Source organism: Piliocolobus tephrosceles, chromosome 5, assembly GCF_002776525.5.
Source record: "Piliocolobus tephrosceles isolate RC106 chromosome 5, ASM277652v3, whole genome shotgun sequence".
Taxonomy (NCBI): Eukaryota; Metazoa; Chordata; class Mammalia; order Primates; family Cercopithecidae; genus Piliocolobus; species Piliocolobus tephrosceles.
Window position 1 is genome coordinate 20,953,212 of NC_045438.1, and position 14,991 is coordinate 20,968,202.

Below are 14,991 nucleotides of genomic sequence, written 5' to 3' on the forward strand. Positions count from 1 at the left end.
AACTGACCCATTTCGTCAGCGTTCTTGGGAAAATGAGGCAAAATGGACTTAGATATTTCAGAGAAAACATTCAGTGTGAGTTAGGACGTTTATCTGACATGATTTACAATCCCTCCGATGACAAGCGGTTGGACGAGGAGGAGGAGGTCAGCCGGCCATGGCGGGGAACAGGGCCTCCTCTCCTGATCTTTCCCATCGCAGCTAAATGCCCCATTGTGTGGCTCAGGGGAAGCTGAAGTCGAAAGCCTGGCGAGTGGAAGCAGCTGCTCGGCCATTGTTTAATCTGAGCTAACGCAATGTCACCACGCCCAATTGTGTGGCCGCAATGTGGGTTACAGTCGCTTTGGTCAATATGATCTCTTTCTTTTTTGTTTTTCCAAGAGGTCAAAGGTTGGGGGCTGGAGGCTGAAGCAGTCGGGCAGTGAGGGGACTGGGGACTCTGAGACTGGTTTCTTGGAAAACTCCCCCAGGAAAAAGATACTTCTGTCACAAAATATCAATGCCAGCCAGATGTCACCAGCCTTTTTTTTTCTTTTTTTTTTTTTTTTTGCATGTGTTTCTTAACAGCTGGTAAGAATATCAGTTCAAATTATTCGCCACAAGCACACACTTTCTGTTTGTCTCCAGATAAAGGGATTTAAAATCCCGTTTGTCAGCGAGGGAAGGTGGAAACTGTGGAATGGATTTTTCTGAACCAAAAGGCAGGTGATTCCCCCCTTCCTGCTGCCCAGTCACAGCCCAGAGAGACAGAAAGGTGGAGACTCACAGCCAGGGCCGCACACAGGCCTGTGTTGTCTGCTTCCTGGGACGGTCCCCCGCATCCAGCACACTCACGGCCAGGGCTACACACAGGCCTGTGTTGTCTGCTTCCTGGGACGGTCCCCCACTTCCAGCACACTCATGGCCAGGGCCACCTGCAGGCCTATGCTGTCTGCTTTCTGGGACGGTCCCCCACGTCCAGCACACCCAAGGTCTGGTTTTCAGCAGACCCAGTGTGGCCACCTGTCTGGGAAACCTGGACAGTCATTCCTGTCTCTTCAGTCTTGGCTTTCTGTTAGTATGACACCAATCCCCTACATTGAGTCACCTCCTATAATTCCCTGCAGGGTCTGTCATCACGTGGCCTCTGGTCTGGGCGCCGGCCATATGTCCGCTCACGTGTGCTGTCTCCAACTTCCCCCAGCCCCACATGCAAGCTCCCTCATGGAGTCTTTTTTGGGGGGGCCATTTTCCACATCATTTGTACCATCTGGGTGCTTTGAACCCAAAGCGTTCTCAGAAAATACTCACTGAAAAAAATGTATAACAGACTCGCCTTTGAAAAATTCATCTGATGGATGGTAATAAAATGCTCTGTAGTGGGCTGAGAGGTGTTCCTCCAAAATCCATGTCCACCCGGAGCCTCGTGATGTGAGCTTGTGTGGAAACAGGTCTCTGCAGATAGTTGAGAGTGGAGATGAGATTGCGTTGGATGAGGGTCAGCCTGGAATCCAGTGACTGGTGTTCTTATAAGGACACGAGACACAGAGGCAAGGGAAGAAGGCTGTGGAAGAGGGAGGCAGAGATCAAGGTGATGCAGCCACAAGCCAAGGGCACCAGGATCTCACAGCACCCGAAGTTGGGAGAGGCCCAGAGCAGAGTCTCCCTGACAGCCGCAGAGAAGCCAGCCCTACCTACACCTGCATCCCGGAATTCCAGTCTCTAGAACTGTGAGAAAATGAATTTCGGTTGCGTAGAAGAGGTAATTTGCCATGGCAGCCCTGGGGGACTCACTCAGTGTACAGGCAGGAGGAAAGTGTCTGCTAGTCCTAATACGGAACAGCCACACCCGAGGTAAAGGGGCAGCCCCATACCCGGAACAGCCCCCACTGCCCCGCGGTGACCATCAGTCCTTGTCACTGAATGGGTTCAGAACTCGGCAACCTCACCACCAGCTAAGGAAGCCCCATGGCAGGACGAGTCGCTGTCACCTAGGTGTGAACCCACACTCCACCCTCGGCCTGCAGCCCTCCCGGAAGGAAGGGTGACATCTGGGGTGCCAGGACCCTTGGCCTTTGGGGCAAATGCTGGGTGGAGCGGGTTGACTGAGGCAGGAAACAAGAGCAGCTGTCCAGAGAAGTCAGCCCCCAAAGCGGGAGTCTTTACTAGCAGCCCGAGAGCTGGCTGCTAGCAGTCACTGGACAATTCCCACTTCACTTTGAGCTGATAAATGGCAGGAAAGGTGCCCACTAGGAAGCCTGGGAACTCGGCAGGTGGTTATGAAGACAAGGCTCAGAGACCAGTCACACTGGCTGGGGCCACTTGCTAACAAAAAGACAGGCCACGAAATCCCTCCCTAAAACCCAGTCAGTGTGGACAACGGGATTCTACCTAATGTGTTAGGGACATCAGAGGTAAGTATGCTCTTGTTTCTTAGGTGACATTCTTTTTTAATCTTAAAAATATCTGTTGCCACCATTTAACTGTACGGCCCTAAGCAGCTTTCATTCCCACAGGTTCAACACGTTGTGAGCAAATAGCACCTGTTACCGTAAAGGCCTGTGAGGGAGAAGAGCCTGGAGCCTTCCCCACAGGACCATGTGTGTGGAGAGAGCAGGGAAGTTTGTAATCCTCCACCTCAAGAACTAGCTGACTTGACCTGGATCCAGCTTTTCAGGAGGTTCAAAACATGAATGACAATCAAAAATGGAAACCCTTAGTGTTCCGGTTGCTCAAAGTCTCAGAGCAGCAGTGGGCGCCCACAGAGCCTGCTGGTGATAGAGATCCCAGTTTGGCAAACACCGAGGCCTCACTTTATCTCTTGTGTGGGGAACGCACACACCTCACATCTGTCTTACCGACCATAAACGCTCTCCTGAGAATCATGTTGACTCTGCTCACCGAGCCCAGGCCCAGCACAAAGACACACCATAAACACCTGTGGAGGGAGGGCGGCCAGCCCCAGCCCCGGGACTCCCGGGGCTCCTCAGAAGACAGGGCCCTCCCCAGCCACGCCGGGAATGCCGGTGACAGCGGATCAGGAAATGGGGCAGAAGCCCATGAAACCCTGAGTCAGATCACCAGGGCGGGTGCTCGCCCACCCCCAACGCCTGAGGGTGACATTTGACAGTTTACACACCGTCTCTGAGCGCCTGTTTTAGCCTAGGTTTGTAAAGGAGTCAAGAATTCATCTCTGAAAGCTGCCAGTAGAGAACCAAATGCTATTTCAAAGCAACTGCAGGGGTTAGTAATTGAGATTTTTTTTTTTTTAATCCCTCTATCTTGCTACTTCCCTAGTTCTGCGGCAGGCCTCTTGATTCAGCTTATACATACTAAAACTGTTGCTGTAATGAGAAAAAACAAGAAACATTCCTTGAATATTTCAGAGCAAAATGCTTGTGAAAGCCCTTGGTTTCCCCACAGAAAACGTATTTAAAAGAAGAAGAGCCATGAATCGGCGGCAGCTGCTCCCAGCACCTGTTCCCTGTTCCCATCATTGAAGTTCTCGTGGCATTTTGGAAAGAACTGAGCAGTTTTCCTAGAGAAGTACTCTGGGTTCTGGATTACACAGTTGACTGCACTCAACTGTTGGCTGAGACAAAGGGGCCTGAGAGGTGCATCCGTGCGCAGAGCTCCACACCCTGAAACCGCTCAGGGCATGGACCACGGTGATGTGCCGCCTCCCTCCCAGCCCCATTGAAGCGTCCTGCTCACTTCTCTGCACGGATGGCAGTGTGGGGTCAGGGGACACGTGGCATCATCTGCCATTTTCACTTTGATTTTTTGTTTATTTGTTTTGTTTTTTGTTTTTCTGAGACGGTCTCGCTCTGTCACTCAGGCTGGAGTGCAGTGGCACAATCTCAGCTCACTGCAACCTCTGCCTCCCAAGTTCAAGGAATTCCCCTGCCTCAGCCTCCTGAGTAGCTGGGATTACAGGTGCACACCACCATGCCTGGCTATTTTTATTTTATTTTATTTATTTATTATTTATTTATTTATTTATTTATTTATTTGAAATGGAGTCTCACTGTGTCGCCCAGGCTGGAGGGCATGATCTCGGTTCACTGCAACCTCTGCCTCCCGGGTTCAAGCAATTCTCCTGCCTCAGCCTCCCAAGTAGCTGGGAGTACCGGCGTGTGCCACGACACCTGGCTAATTTTTGTATTTTCAGTAGAAATGGGGTTTCACCATGTTGGCCAGACTGGTCTCAAACACCTGACCTCAAGTGATCTACTCACCTCAGCCTCCCAAAGTGCTGGGGGGATTACAGGTGTGAGCCACCCCGCCCGGCCGCCATCTTCACTTTCATAGAATGTCTGGACTAAGTTTTCAAGGCACAAGGGCATCAAGCTCTAATGAGCACACGGGGCACTGCTGCAGATGGCCAGGGGGGTGGGCAGAGGCCACCATACACACTCCCTCTTCATTGGCTCACAGCCCCTCCTGCAGAGCTCTCGCTGCCATCACCAGCCAAGTGGCTTACAAGACACACATTCATCCCGTCACGGTTCCGCAGGTCAGGAGCCTGACATTGGTCCCCCTGGGGTAAAAACCAAGGCCTCAGCAGGCTGGCTTCTTCCAGAGACTCCGAGAGAACCTCTTCATGCCTCTTTCCGTTTCTGGATGCCGCCGCATCCCTGGGCTCCTGGCCCCTTCCCTGTCTCTGAGCCACACTGCATCTCCAGCCTCGCTGACCCCCACCCATGCCGCTGCTGAACTCCTCGCTCTGTCCCCTGTACGGACCCTGTTCTTCCACTGGGCTCCCTGGGGAATCCAGGCTAATCCGCATCTCAGGGCCTAGGACTTAATCCACAAAGTGCTGTTAGCTCTGGAGTTGGGAGGCCAGGGGAAGCCATGCCCAGGGATCTTTCTTCTGTCTTTCACACCATTGATCCAATCATTTTCAAATGATTTCCTAAATGGAATGACTTCCTATCAGCCCATGTCACTGGCTTCACCCCACTGTTACCAGGAGCTGGTTCTTATTGGGCTCTGGAGGCCAAGAAGGGCTCCTTTCCTCTGCCCATCAGCAGGCTGCTCGGCACGGTAGGGTGGGCGCCCCTGTGAGACACAGCTTGAGGGCACAAGGCGGCTGCAGGCCCTGGGCCCTGGCTTTGGGCTGGGGAGGAGGGAGGATGAGGCATGCAGACACTGAAAGGGTGGCTGCAGAGACTTCTTTGTCCAGAAGTAACCCAGAGCGAGGAAGTCCCCGTGGGTGAGGACCACGCATGCCCAGTTAGCACTGATGTGTGGGAAAATGACAAATGGTGCAAGCCACGCAGGTCACACGCATGTCCTGTGCTAATTGTGGATTTTCATTTCCTCTGGAGACCAAAATGAGAAAGTAAAAGTGTACGCAGGAGTCAAACCCGCTTTCTAGAATGTGGTTAATTTCTAGAGGCAGCTGGGTTTCCTGTGGAGAAGACAGGTTGGCCCACGTGGCGTAGAGAGGAGACGGCTGTGTGGGCTCCAGCCCCCAGGGAAGTAGGGCCTGGGGGTCACCGTGGGGAGGCTCCGTCGGCTGCAGTGGCTCTGTGGAACCTGAAGAGTGTGGTCTCACCTCCCCCTGCACCAGCCGTGTGGCCCGAGGTGATGCCTGTGTGCCTTGGTTTCCCAATGCGTAGAACGTAGCCCGCTGGAGGCGAGGGGAGCTGTTGGGTTCTTTGTGTGGAGCTCTCCAGAAGGCTGTTCGTGCTGTAGGCAAATTCCACAAGACCTGGGAGCCAGGACCCAAGGTGCTTTGATGCTGTAGGGAAGAACCTGGCTGAGATGCACCTGCAGCTGTTTGGAGCCGGTGACCTTGGGCTCAGCACACCCTCGCTGCCGGTGGACACAGTACCAGCGGTGCCCCTCACGAGCAGCTACGAGGCCCTCGGGCAGCGGCACGGGCACCATCACTTCCTGCCAACCCCACATCCTCATTTCCCACGCTTCTCCTTCCACCTTCCATGATCACTGGGACCTACTGCAGGACATGCCTCAGAGGGACAGAGGGAAGCAGACCACCCTTCTCTTCAGAGAGCTCATGGCCCAGGGAGGGAACGCTGGCTGGGACAATCACAAAGTCTCTCTGGTGCCCAGCCAGTGGCAGGGACCCTCGGAGCTGTGTGGGGAGAGGATGCCCCTGCCCTGGCCGCAGAGCGTTGGTTTAGAGGTGAGCTGGGGCAGGAGAAGCCACGGGAGCCGTGGGCTCAGGAGGGGCTCACGCAGCTTTGCCTCCTCTCATCTTCTGTGTGCAGGGAAGGACCAGCTGAGTGACAGCTGGGAGTGAAACTGGTTGCCTCCCCTCAGGCTCTGGGCAGCTGCAGCTTTGAGTCTCTCCCTCTGGAATCTTCTATCTGGGGTATAATAATGTTATGACACATGCCAGTTATTGACAGCATAACATGAAAAGGCAATTTGTAAGGACCAGTCCATCTAATCAGGGTGAATCACCAGTCTTCTAAGCCATCGCATTGAGTTCAGTTTCCAACGGATTGCTAAATATCTTCACACTGCGTGGATATTGCCCAGCTCTGCCTCCCTTGCTGCGGGTGTCCCTGTGGATGCTGAGCTTCCATGGAGGGGCTGCCGCCCCCTCTGTCCCCCCAGCTCAGCTTGAGTGCCCCAGTGGGGAAGGCTGAGGGCCTATGGAATGAGGGCTCCGTCCCCTCCCCAAGGAATGAACAGCACTGAGGTTCCCGTTGCCGAGCCTCAGCACTGTGCAAGCCCGCGATGGGCCAGGGACGCCAGGCCCCAGCCCAACGCGCTTCCTATGGCCCCTCCTGAACTGGGTGGCCTTGTGCCCACCTTGCCAGGGCCCTGGCATCTGTCTCACTGGCCTTTCTCGCCTGGCATTCCAGCAAGGAGAGCACTGCAGTTTTAACTCCCTTTGAGAGGCAAGAACTTCTCAACCCACAAGAAGTGGCGGCCAGGTCCTGGGTGACTGTCGAATAAGCCCAGTCCAACTGGGAACAAGTCTTCTGGGCCCTAATTTCCCACATGTGTTCTTGTCTGACAAAATCACAGCCTCCCACATTCAAGAATCTTCATTCATCTCTCTCTTTCAGCGAATGTTCCCTAAGCTCTCCCATCACTGAGCACTGCGGGCAACACCTCAGCTGCGTGCTACGACTTCGGTCTGATGGAAAGGACTCAGAACCTTGTGCAAGTGGGAGGCAAGCAGAGGTACAAAGGTATCTTCCAGAGCCAAGGTGGGGGCCGCACGAGGGTCTGTCTCAGTGAGATCCCACTGTCTTCCAGGGTTTGACACCACAGCATCAAGCCCCAGGGTGGCCCTACTCCCTAAGATCCATGGGGGAAAAGGGGGTGTCTCAGCATGGGTTTGTAACATTGTTCCCTTGAATAAGCAGAGGATGCAGAATTAGGAGCAAGCATGCCGAGGGGTGGTCAGCTGTGGCCTCTGAGGGGCACCTGACCTCACATCTGCCTTCTGAACACCAGCTGTCCCAGGTGAGGTGCGTGGAGTTCCACAGCGGTGATGAGCCATCACCATGGAGAATGGTGGCTCACGATTGCTTTGGTTTAAATTGAATTAAGGTCAAGATGAATCAGGGCATAACTCTCTTCTTTCAGCCAGATGTCTTTCTGAACCAGTGTATTTATGGCTTAAAAAAGTCATAAGGGTTTTGGGCCCAGGGATCGGGCAGGAAGGAAAGGCAGTGAGGTGCAAGGAGGGGCGTGTTGGAAATTGTATCCAGAACTGCTGTGGCTTGTATTGAAGAAAGAAACTTCGTATTTCTGCTTCTATTTCTAGGACAACACCAAGAAAGGTGTGTGGGGTGGGGAGCAGGTCCTCGGTATTACCAGTGGTCCAGGATTGTACAATTCCGTTTATTCTACCCATCCTACACCCTGACCCCGACTCAAGTCCTGTGGCCCCTTGGTGCCCTGAGTCCCTACCCTGCCTGTCCCCAAGCAATCAGTCACCCTAAGACCCCATTCTAGGTGTCCACAGATGATGATGAGTTAATCAGATAAATAAGCCATGGGGTAGGTAGGGGTTGTGGTGCTGATTCCTGGTCCCTCTGGCAAACCAGACGGGAGCCGCCTCCCCGCAGTCCCCACCCTGTCTCCAAGCTTCCCAGCAGAGCCCCACCTCCAGCAGTTGGACCCAGCTTTAACCAGATGGAGGAGCAGCCTGATGTCCTGCCAACCCCAGAGACAGATGTGGGCACAGGAAGGGGAGGCAGGGAGGAGAGGAAGCCAATAAAAAGCTGTTAGCATCCGTCAGGGTGACCCTTTGCAGAACCTGCGTCAGCCTGAGGACGCAGGGACAGGCTGTGTGGAGAAGCCGCTGGCCTTTGCCGCTTGAAAGCTGGGTCCCTGCAGCCTCCCCAGCCCAGGGCTCCCTTGGAGAAATTCTCACAGAAACCCTAAGCAACATGCCAGGAAAGCACGGATGCCATCCAGAAGCACGCTGAGGAAGAATCCATTCATGTGAACTTCTAGAGCCGGTCACAGAGGGCAGATCCACGGCCAGCTGCATGGCAGGGGCTTACCCACAGGCTCAAACTTTGGTGAGCATCAACAGTGGGCACTCTGTTTCCCCAAGAGTGACCCGGGGCGCCTTCAGGCCAGGCGCAGCCTCTGCTCCTCATTCCCAGGGCGCCTTCAGGCCAGGCGCAGCTTCTACTGCTCATTTATTTCCACCACGCAGGCAACGTGCAGCACAGACGAAGCACTCAGTGAACATTTAAATGAATCTTTTAGGGACGCACCTAAAAGAAATAGAAGTTTTCCAGATAATAAGCGGGTAGAAGTTAGACCCCACAGAAAAGATAGGCAGGCAGGCATTTGTTAAGTCCATTTCCTTTCACCTTAGGGTTTTAACATCAAATTATCCCTGTAATGAAGAGGCATTTTGTTACCCAAATTATCATGCTCTTCAAGAGGGAGTAGAAAGGGAAAAAAATGTGAAAAGGGAGAAACAGTACAGACCCTACCTTCAAACTTACTACCCCCACCACACACACACACACACATACACACACACACACACACACACACGGTAAATGACATCAGGTATTTATCCAGTCTGCCATGAGACATCTGACTCCACCTTATAAATGAGGGAAGCTTGGGCCTGCACAGTGGATCACGCCTATAATTTCAGCACTTTGGGTGGTCAAGGTGGGAGGCTTACTCCTGGAGCCCAGGAGTTTGAGACATGGCAAAACCCTATCTCTCCAAAAAATACAAAAATTAGCTGGGCGTGGTGGTGGCACATGCCTGTGGTTTCAGCTACTCAGGAGGTTGAGGTGGGAGGATCCCTTGAGTCTAGGAGTTCAAGGCTGCAGTGAGCTGAGATTATGCCACTGCACCCCAGCCTGAGCAAAAGGAGTAAGACCCTGTCTCAAAAAAAAGAGGTATGCTCGGTGCTTGGTATGTCAGAGATGGAAAGACAATTTACAGTCTTTATGTCTCATTTGACAAAGTGAAGGTTCAACTTCCAGGGCTGCTCAGCAGAGCCAAGTCTGGAAAGCAAGCTCTTGGGCACCTCATCACCAGCGCGTTTTCCCTGGAGCCCAGGCTGTCACCACTGTATTCATAATTCTACTCCAAGGGCCTTTCAGAGTGGAGGAGAGAGCTGTGGCGAAAGGCAGTAAGAGGCAGAAACCCAATGCCGAAAAGCCAGATTTCAGCCTCAGGGAGGAGCCAGTCCCAGCCCCGCTCTGGCCTCACCATCCCGGGTGACATCCCAGGCCTCTGTGCAGAGATCGTGCCCAACAGTCACGCTGGAGAAAAGGCGGAGACATTCAGAACCCAGCAGATTCCAGGCTGCCTTCTCCACAAGGGTCAAGTTTGTGGAGGAGAAAGGGGAAGATTCTCCACCTACCAGGCGCCTCCTGGACTGTCAAGAACTAACAGGGACTAGGTCACCCGAAATAGCAGATCAAATTGAAACAGCATACTTAGCTTTTGGAACGAACCACGAAGCAGGCGGGAGGACCGGAGATTGCAACATACTGACCTTCCGAGTTCTGTTTGGGTCAGTTTGTTAAAATTAGTTTGTCCTCCCTGGAGACACGGCCAACGCAGCCTTTTCTGTGGCAGGGGTCCAAACACAGTCTCTGCTGCTCTCCATGCACGGCAACGGGAAGGCAGCTCTCCCCCTCCATCACTCCGGGGAGCTCATGTGCGGACAGGGTCCTCTGTAGCATCTTTAAATAGGAGGTGACTTTGTACCGTTCGAGCCGGAGACAGAGTCAGCAGTGACCTGAGCAGTTCGGACCAGGATGAGTTCCTTCTGCTGAAAGAGGATGTTAAGATGAGAAGTGCTTGGTGTGGCATGGTGGCTCATGCCTGTAATCCCAGCACTTTGGGAGGCCAAGACGGGTGGATCACGAGGTCGGGAGATCGAGACCATCCTGGTTAACACGGTGAAAACCCGTCTCTACTAAAAATACAAAAAAAAAATTTGACGGGCATGGTGATAGGTGCATGTAGTCCCAGTTACTTGGGAGGCTGAGGCAGGAGAATGGTGTGAACCCGGGAGGTGGAGCTTGCAGTGAGTGGAGATCACACCACTGCACTCCAGCCTGGGTGACAGAGCAAGACTCTGTCTCAAAAAAGAAAAAAAGATGAGAAGTGCTTTTAGAGCATTTAGAGCAACAGGATGATGAATTTCATTTTCCATTTCATTTCTCTGATCGGCCCTCATCTTAAATGTTTGTATTTCTTTCTCTTCCTCACCTTCCTGCCACCAGTCACTGCCCAGTGACCTTGCTAGGTCAGGGCTAGAGTGTAATCATGACAAATAAACTGGGGGCTTCATGACATTTCTGACACCTGTTTGACTACAGAGACACTGAACTGTGCTCCACCAGGTCCGTCCTGGGCACTGGAGCCTGTGTCTGAGGCCCCTGCCCTGTCCTTGGCAGCAGCTCCAGGGCTCCCCCACCTCCCTTCCCTCTCCTGTGTCAACAGTATTGACTTTGAGGATCAGAAAGGGTCCTAACTGAGGCTTTTTCATTTTAACTAAAACTCTCAAATTTAGAGTGTTTTTCCCTTTTCAATATGCCTTTTTAATGTTGATTTTTTTTTTTTTTTTTAAGATGAAGTCTTGCTCTGTCCCCCAGGCTGGAGTGCAGTGACACAATCACAGCTCACTGAAGCCTCAAGCTCCTGGGCTCAAGCCGTCCTCCTGCCTCAGCCTCCTGAGTAGTTGGGACCACAGGTGCCACCACCACGCTCAGCTAATTCTTTTAAAATTTTTTTGTAGAGACAAGATCTCACTCTGTTGCTTATTGCATTTTTTAATTTCAAATGTTTATACCACAGTTTTTGCTAAGCTTCTAAGAAAGAGCTGAAATTCACAAAATCAAATTCATACAAATTCTTGAAGAAACAATACTTGCCCTTCAGCAGGTGAGCAATTCCTGTTGTAAGCATCTGACACCAGACACCCTTCCCAGCTTCTTCCTTCCTTCCTCCCTCCCCCCACAGGTCAGGGTGAGATAGTGCAAGAGAGAAACATGGAGACACCACCAACCCCATCACAAACACTGCTCAGGCCACTTCCATAAAAGTGTAAGAGGTTCTAGGCATCAGGCTAAAGTACTGCTGTTGAGATCCGTGGTGTCTACACCAGGTACCACTTGAGGGTTTGGAAAGGCAGGCTGAGGGGCAGGAAGTAGCAGATTCTGATCCTGTTTCTGAAAAGTGATTTTATTTGTTGAATATTTCAGCACTGTTGTGAATTAAGAGTCACTAAAGCAATCAAGTTTCTTGTAAAATATTCAGGACCACAAAGCAGACATATTTTTCCTTATGGATCAATAATTTTTAAAGTTCAAATTAACTTAAAACATTAACACACTTTTCGTGAATAGTGCTTTGACCATGGGTGTAGACACCGAGGAAGCAGAGGAAGTTGGTGCGCAGGAAACAGCCTGGAAGGCCCTTAGCAGCTGAGGCACATGTCTGCACCTCTTACCATGGCAGGTTGGTTCGGCTTCTAACAGTCGTATCCAAGGAAGATTCTAGCACTTCCTCGATAAACCACTGACAGCCTTGAAGTTTCCTTCATGCCTTGATCCAACGAGAATCCCCCATCCTGCAATTTTAGATTATTTCCTCTTACACTGACCTTATTTTCTTTGAGAATGTAATTATTGACATGAGTCTTGTCATTTTTCTTTTCTGTGCTTTAAAGAAACCAAGAGGTTCTGATGCTCATGTTGTAATACATTTTAAAACGCTGTTTCATTCTGGCTTCCTCAGGTACCTCACTCCGGATTCTATTAAAATCGTAATCTCTAGAAGATGGATTCAGCAAATGCCAGGCATGGAGCCATGAATGTTCTCATAAGAAACAAGAATAATAGAAAAAATGTGTGTTAGCCAGATGACACCCTGATGACACCTCCACCACCTCCCCAGCCCTTCCCAGCAGCAAAGTGATTTAGCTCAGATGGGCTTCTCCAAAATGGAAATAGTCACTTGTTTGAGCAAATAAATGTAATTAAAATTGTTCCAGAAAAATGCTAGTACTCTTCACTAATACATATCATCTTAAAAACTTATCTCTGAATTGTTTCCAAATGACAAATGTGTAAAGTTTCAAAGTACTCTCTGTTGTCTTATCCTTGTAGTGGAAGACACTGCTTTCAACACAGACGTACTGTGTGCCTCCTGTGTGTGAGGCCTGGTGCTCATGGCGCCTGTCCTTGCATGCAAAATACCACTCTTCATCTTGACGTTTCTAGACATTCAGCCGTTCCTCAGGAAACCATTTACCTTCCCTCTGCCTTTTCTATAAAATGCATGGACTGAGGAATTACTAACTGCATAGCGCTTTGTTTGCTGAATATCAAGTAAACGCACTCTTACCATATTCAGGGCTGTATCTAGGCGGCCAGTTATTAGAATAAAAACAAAATACTACCTTCACCGGCTCAGATAATTCCTGCGTTTGGCTTCATGGTATGGTTCCAAACTCCTAGTGACATTGTTAAAAGTGAACACGACAATGGAACTTATTTCGTGATGAAATGTCCTGAGTGTGTGTCTGTGTGTTCTCAAATTATAGCTCACATGGACAGAGAACGTTTTCTCGCTCCAGCACCAAGCGGAGATTGGGTTGCAGTGGTGAACAAAGGCCAACGCGGCCCGCCCTCTTTGAGGCTGCAGTCTCCTGGGACACACGCCCGCTAAACAAACAACTCTACAAATTAATCACGCCACAGGGCAAGCGGCAAGGGCACCATCACGTGCGGCAGGTAACCCAGGCGGGTCCTTGTCGTGGCGGAGGAAGGTCACACTGGAAGTCACCAGACAGAGGGAGGGTCACACTCCAGGTCGCAGAGTGGGGGCGGGTGGAGAACCAGGCTGCCAGGGCGCTGGCTGGAGCCCAGCGGCAACGGATCCGTGGGAGAATAACCAAACGAGGCTCCAGGACCGGCAGGAGCCGGACGGTGCATGACCGGAGAGGCCAAGCCAAGGATTTTGAACTCCACGCTACAAGCAGCCGGAAGCATCGGCTGGCGCCAGCTGAGCACATGCGCAGAACTGCGCCCTGCAAGGCGCCCTCCCCTGCAGACCCGGAGGAGGTGCTCCCAGCAGCGCTGCGGACACTGCTGTTTCCTTCCAGGGACTTGGCAGAGCGGGTGATCACCTCCTGCGAATCAGAACCCCCGAGAAGCTGGTGCCGACGTCCTTGACCAGACTCCCGTTCTCCACCCAGTTTGATTGGCTTAGTTTTGGTCTTATAAGATTGCTCGTCTGCAACGTACATCTGCAACCGCGGCAAGCCTCCCTAAGATGCATTCTGCTGTAGGTCACGTCATGGACACGGCGGTCCGTACACACCAGGAAACTGTGTTTGTGTGTGCGTGTATTCACTGTATAATCCAGCTTAATGCTTTCGCTTATGGGACGTTTCAAACGAATACGAAAGAGGAAAGAACAGTAAAATGAGCGCCCCCGTGGGCCACTCCCAGCTGCAGCGACCCCCAGCAGTGGCCGTGGGACTCCCCCTGCCACTGTGCCCACGGCAGGGGGTGGGGCTCCGGATCAGTCCCAGACCTCATATTGTTTCATCCATAAATATTTCAGAATATTTCTCTAAAAGAGGTCTCTTTTTAAAATGAACAGTAATAATACATCACATCTGAAATATTTAGCAAGTACACTTTATTCTTTTTTTTTTTTTTTCTGAGACAGAGTCTCGCTCTGTCGCCCAGGCTGGAGCGCAGTGGCCGGATCTCAGCTCACTGCAAGCTCCGCCTCCAGGGTTTACGCCATTCTCCTGCCTCAGCCTCCCAAGTAGCTGGGACTACAGGCACCCGCCACCTCGCCCGGCTACTTTTTTGTATTTTTTTAGTAGAAACGGGGTTTCACCTTGTTAGACAGGATGGTCTCGATCTCCTGACCTCGTGATCCGCCCATCTCGGCCTCCCAAAGTGCTGGGATTACAGGCTTGAGCCACTGCGCCCGGCAGCAAGTACACTTTAAAATCATTCGGATATCCCAGTCAGTGCTTACATTTCTCCAGTTAGTTCATAAATTTTTTAAACTGTTTGAAACAGGAACCAGATCCAGACGCTGCGATGGATTGATATGTCTGTGTCTCTTTGAATCTATAGGTTACGCTTTACCACTTTCTTGTTTTTTCCTTGCAATTTATTCGGCTACAGAGTTCCCTGGATTTGGCCGTGCAGATCCGTGGGGCATCCTGGAAGCAGTTTTCAGTCCCCTGTGTTTCTGTAACTGGTAACTAGACTGAGAGCTGTCATCAGATTCAAGATTCAATGTTGGTAGCAAAACACTTCTCTTCGCTGGTGTTGCTGGCCTCTGTATTTAATGTGCCCTTAATGCAAGGAGGAAAGGCACAGCGGCGTCCCATCTGAGGGAGAGTGAACACTAGTCCCTCCATGGAGCTCCTGCTACGTAGGTCGCCCTCTGTCCATCCTGGGAACCGCTCAATGCTTTGAGGTATCCACAAGTTAAAAATGCAATCGCTACCATTTCCACTAGAAGGAACCAGGGCTTAGTGGGGGAAAAGCAGCA